This window comes from Solea solea, chromosome 15 (assembly GCF_958295425.1).
Source record: "Solea solea chromosome 15, fSolSol10.1, whole genome shotgun sequence".
Lineage (NCBI taxonomy): Eukaryota > Metazoa > Chordata > Actinopteri > Pleuronectiformes > Soleidae > Solea > Solea solea.
In genome coordinates, this window is record NC_081148.1 from 11,631,277 (window position 1) to 11,637,637 (window position 6,361).

Genomic DNA, 6,361 nt, shown 5'->3' on the forward strand with positions numbered 1-6,361 from the left:
GTTTCTTGAGCAGCAGAATTCACTTCTGAAACTTCTTGTGAGAACACCTTTGTGTTCTCAGTTATACTCCAACCTGTCGCACCTTCACCAGTGCAATGTTGCTGTTGCTTGTGTGCGTCTTCACAGTAAAACAAATGACTTCCTGTGTGCAGTGGGGGAATGTCGCTGGGTGACACGAGATCTAAATTGTGTCACAAAATGTACAAAATATTTGTGGATTCTCCTAAACTTACTCATGTGTACATTGGTCCCCATGTTGTTCATTGACTTACAGTAGCATTAGGAAGGAGGAGCTTTTATCTAACGCCTTTCCTCTGACCACAGGATTTTCATTAACACCAGGTTTCATTTCATGGGAGCAAGAAAAAGACAAATTGCTGCTCTTTGTGTCGCAATAAACACTGAGAGACAAACCAAGGTTAGGATGTAACTTATTACATGTTTACCAGGTGAAACAGTGAAGGAGAGGAGCTAACTGTCCACGGTAGAATACTCCGTCATGGATGCAGAACCTCTATATTACTGCAGCCATTTTCTCTCTTCCCAAGGCTCCACTAAGGCTTCTCTTGTGAGTTGTAGTGATCTGGCTTAATGCTGAGATGTTATACTTCTTGTTATCTATGCTTTACAATGAAACAATTTCAGGCTTTAGATTAAATATCTGGGTTCAGGTAACCTCCACTTGGCAGCCATGGATGTGTTTTCGTGACTGCGTCCTGAGCATTCTTCCCAGGGGTTGCTGCTCATAGGGCATTTAGTGATTCACTGCAGGAGAGCTGTCACCGTGATGGGAGAGACATTCTTTCTCCTCTGCCCTCATGAATTCACATGAGGCTGTTGGTGTGCTGGACTCTGCTCGAGGAAAACAGCCTGTAGTCATCAGAAAAACACGTCCTACTACATGAGGAAGGACAGCATTGGACAGTGGGAATTCTACATGTCTACTGAAAACACATATAAACTACAACTTTCAAATGTTGTATCATTTAGTAGCATATCAACATAATGAGAGATTACCCTCGATTACATTCTGCCTGCTCTCCAGGATTTCCCCCTTATCTGAAACTTGATTCCTGCTTGCGTGTTACCCTTCATTTAAAGATAGAGTATGCAAGATTTTCCATTAAAACAAAGTACAGTTTAATCTGTTAAAGTGTGACTTACCTAGTCAGTGTACATGCCCTCCTATGAGAAGCCATTCCAGATATAATTCCATGTTGTTGTAGTTAATTACTGAATACTTCATGCTACTCACAGCTAGCAGGGGGGAGGAGGAGGAGGAGGAGCCATCTTTGCCTAGGCTATGTTTACCCACACCAGCGCACAATTCCTGCGTACGTGGCCTTTAAATGTTGTAGTTTTGGTTTAGTGCATTTTATAACTAATGCAAAGGATTGGATACATGCTGATGTAGTGATGTGGTATTTTTCACATGTTGTCCAACAGGTTAATAGGTTTATTCTGCTCCGTTCATCCGAAGATTCCGAGAAGAGTCAGTGTGTTTTAAGAGGAATTAAGCCATAGTTCAGTTCGGCACATCACCGGGATGAGAGCAGCTCCTGACACATTTAAGAGGATATCCACTTGATTGGCTCATTAGCCTTCAAGCTGTTCTCTTCCACTTGCCCTACCAATCTGTTAGACTGCTGAATAATAATAATTATATATGTATTCATAATGTATTCATATATATATATATATGTGTGTGTGTGTGTGTGTGTGTGTATATATATATATATATACTGTATATCTCAAGCAAGTTGTTTTCTGCTCTGTCCGGTTCTAATGTATCAGTCCTAACTCAAAGACAAGCTAAGACCATGGATGTGCAGTCAAGGAACAAGTCACATTGTCAGGCTTAAGCCCAGAATGCAGACAATGGGAAATGGAGGGAGATTATAGGAAGGGAAGTTAAAATCCCTTTAATTTATTCATGCACATCTGACCACAAATTCTTTACAACAGGACAGTTCCAAAACAAAGGACTTATAATGATTCCATTATAAAATACTTTGTCTTGTGTTTACAGTGGCTCACATTGATGCCTCACAGCATCTGTGTGGAGTTAGCAAGTTCTCCCTGTGTGTGTGTGTGTGTGTGTGTGTGTGCTCTGGCTTCTTCCCACAGACCAATTCTATGGAAAATTGGGGATTAGATTAATTTAGACACTCTTAATTAACCATAGGTGTGAACATGAGAGTGAATGGGTGTTTGTCTCTGTTTATTGGCTCTGTGATAGGGTGCATCCCGCCAGTCGCCCCATATATCAGCTGGGATTTGCTCCAGCTTCCACTTCAACCCTTGTGTGGAGGATAAAGTGATCGCAGTGGGAGCAATACACAAGTTGCTTTTATCTTTTTTTTTTTTTTTTTTTTTTTAGAAGAGTCTACTTCACTCTAATACAAAGTAACATGTTTTTTCACTCTCACTCATCTTCTACCACTTTATCCTCCACATGTCGCAGGGGGGAACTAGTGCCAATCCCAGCTGACATAGGGCGAAAGGTGGGGTACACACTATGGTCAATTTAGAGTGTCCAGTTGAGTGACACTCTAAAATCTGCATATTTTGTACTGTGGGAGAAAACAGTAGAACCCGGAGAAAACCAATGCACACACGGGCATTAAAGCCCTTCGTGGCAAATCGTGTTTGGGATGGGCTATATGAATAAAATTGACTTGACCTGACTGTTGTCCTTCATTCCTGAACATGGCTGTCCACTTCACACCCTGAGCTCTGCATACTTCCTGTCCCTACTAATTTGACCGCAGTGGTCAAAACTTTGACCTTATTCTCACTGTACCACAGACTACCTAATGGCACCACTGCAACCTCTCTGACCACCGTTTGATTCGGATCACTGCACAGCTACAGGACAAGAACGCCGTTACAGACCCTCTGCTCTTGTTTCACCACAACGTCTGCAACCCGTCTCTCACTCCCTCCTCCCTCTGTGGTTGTCATCAATCTCGACCTTGTCTTAGCACATTTTCCTCATTAAAGGTCAATGTGGCCAAATTCTTTCAGCTCTATACTGAGCTCAATTTGGGACAGCCTGTGGCTCACCTGCTGTCTGTCTAACCTGCCTCACCCAATTTTCACCAATGTCAGCCTAAAGCAGTTGAAAAAATGGTATAAGTCCAGCAAACCCTGCTGATCTTGATGTGTCTCAGTAGGCTGTATCTTTCTCATTGTCTGGCAACAGTTCTGCCCGAAACTGCTGCTAACAACAATACGCTAAGCAGCACCAAAGGCACACATAGTCAATTGTCTGTCACCCCCACCAGACGCTAACCTCTAACCTGATGTCTTTACTGAAAAGGGAGCATCCAGCAGTGCAAATTCACAGAACCATTCAGACAGCCTGTCTGCCCTGGCTGAGTGTGCATGACTCCCCATGGTGATCCCCCTATTTGAGCCAGAACAAATGGACTTCTGCATAGTCCATTCACTGTGAGCGAAGTATCAAAACCTCCCTTTTAGTTAGCCTTGAATGACTATGGAAGGTGAGACTGGCTGAAATGGCATTCTTTTATTACATGTGTCAGAGATACAGTATATCTGGGGTATAGACCTTATATGAGCTGTTGTTTTTGTTAATAATATATTGAATAGCCACTAAGGGGAGACTCAAACCCCTTTACAGTCCATTTGAATGGAGGTCTAGGTCATGTATATTTATAAGTCACATGTCTTATACATACATTTGCAGTTAATGCTGCCTTAATCCACTTTGGTTGGTGGCTGGGTGTCAGGGATGAATTGTGGGAGAGAGTTCCATAGCTGAGGAGCCACTCTGCTTGAATTTACTCTGCCCGAAGCTGTCATGTACAGGATGGAGGAGAAAAGCGTGGTGAGCACTGTCAAGTGTGGAGAAGATTGGAGAAGTATGGAGGTGCAGGATTATGGAGAGATTTAAAGGTGATGAGTCAATTTTATAGTCAATGCATTTTCATTGGGAGCCAGCGCAGATAATGGAGGACAGTGTGATTCATTCAAGGGGTTGTGGTGATGATTCAAGCAGCTGCTTTTTGGACCAACTGGACTTTATGGAGGAATGTGAGCGCTAGACCAATAAGGAGCTAATGTGGGTCGGGATGAGGGTGTTAACGAGGATGGTGGTCTTCTGGGGTGACAGAGAGATGACAGAGATGTGACTCACTTGAGTCGAGCAGGATTAGTGTTGATATGAGGCCAAAACCAGCTGCTATTAACAGGACGGAAGAAGTGAAATTGGAAAGATTGGACTGGACCTGAGCTGCTACTGTCCTTTCACATACCTTTTGAGATTGAATGGTAAATTGAAAATTCACCAGGTTTGTTTTCACATGGACGTCAGTAAATTATTAATTAATAATTTATAACAGCAGCAAAGCATTTGTCTTATACCCAAATTTCGTCCATAAAGTGAGAGAAAAGGTGTTGTTAATTGAGAATGCTGGATGACCCCTTTAACCGATATCCTGGCTGTTTGGTAGCGGCTTCTATTTAAGAGCAATAATTAAATTTTTTGTTGACAGTCGTTAACACCCAAATGAATGAAGTTAACGGTTTCGATTTATTTTTGCGCGCGATAAGACGAGCATGTTATCTGTAATTTGATTTGCCGTCAGTAACATTGTGCCGCAGACAGTGTGGCCTCACCTTATCTGGATGACCTGAAGAAAGTGGGTCATGTTACATAATACAGATGCAGGAAGTGAATAACATCATGTCAGCCTGGTCCCCATGTGGTCGCAGTGAGACGAGGAGGGAGGAGGGGTGTTTTTGAAGTGACGTGTTTTTTTTTTCTTTTCCTCAGTGTAGACAGATCAACATCTCATGGCCTTCTTGAGTCTCGGGGCAAACAGCTGAGGCTGGCCTCGGTTATTTTTTTCCCCCTCACCCTTTCCTGCTGCCCTGTCGATGTGATCTGTGTTTGATCTCATATTATTTGCAACATCACCCCCTCATTAGAGGCACAGAGAAACTTGTGACCTTGGAAGTGCACCACTGTTTAAACAATGTGTAAAACAATGATAATAAACACTATGTTCTAATATTGTACATTATGTTTTTGCTACTTCTTTCTTCACCGCACAGTGACACAGATATGGCAGATAAAAACAAACAAACACTGGAATAATATGGCAGAGTTCTTGTTTTTTCATTTACTGCAAATTAATTAAAAATCCAATCAGCTGAGACTGTAGTTCTGGAAGTGAGCATTGTGCGCCCACATTTATTTCTTTTCAGATGTGCCTTTTGTCTACAACATAGAACAATATAGCACAAAACATTATGACGATTAAATGATTCATACAGTCCAGAATAGGAAGACATTTGCACATCTCCCCGTGTGATTCTGAATTTTGACCTTCAAACCATCCAGTGCCATATGTTTACATGGGAAGCAGACATGTGAACACACACACAAATGCATGAAGCATATCTGGTTGATGTTCTTAGAAATTTCTACAGCCTGAGACGTGCATCTAGTCTGGACTTGCAGCGGTGCTGAAGGTCATGACAGACAGCCAGCTGCTCCATCCCACTCTTCCCCTTGGGCCACGCTTATTTAGATACTCCAAACCGCCACATGGGGAGCTAACTCTCCTCTGATCAGCGTTTTCACCGTCACTGCCTGGCTCTGTCCGAAACCTGACTGCAAAGGCAAGTCGTTACAGAGAGCTCAGTTAATGGTGATTTATTTAAAAGTAGAGAAACAGAGTGAGAAAAACATGTGTCAAGTCAAAAAGACATCAGAATGTGAAGAGGATTTAAGAGGATTTAAGAAAACTGATTAACCGAAAAATATAGTTTTCATTGCAACGCGTTTACTACAGTGACAGCACATCCAGTAGAAAAACATCATTGTATTGCTTTAAACCTCACTGACCCACCTTTAGGTCAATCCTTACAAACCTATCCCATAAAGCTCCCATAGTAGTGCAGGGAAGGATTTACGGTGATGCTGGCTTCATATGCATTAACATGAATTTGTCACAGCTTTAACACATTGGGCAGTAAACAGTGGCTGTTATTGGAAAATTATATACATCTATCATTGGTTTCCCAGCGAGTCCCTCATGCTTAGGTAGGCACAATGAATCCAGTGTGAGGACGACAGACTCTGCCATCTCCAATAAAAAAACTGATTTGTAGAGAGCTAATTAATTAATGTAAAAAAATGCTGAATGGATGTTTCAGAAACGCTGAACCACACAAATGGCATCAAGATTTGATTTTGTCATCTTCCATTTTTCCTTTTATTATTATTATGAAATGGAAAGCACAGTTCTTATTTTTTTTTTTTAGACTGGCTGGCTGGATAACAAGAAGAAAGACGTAAGCAACTTTTTTCCTCATAATAGCAAGTGAT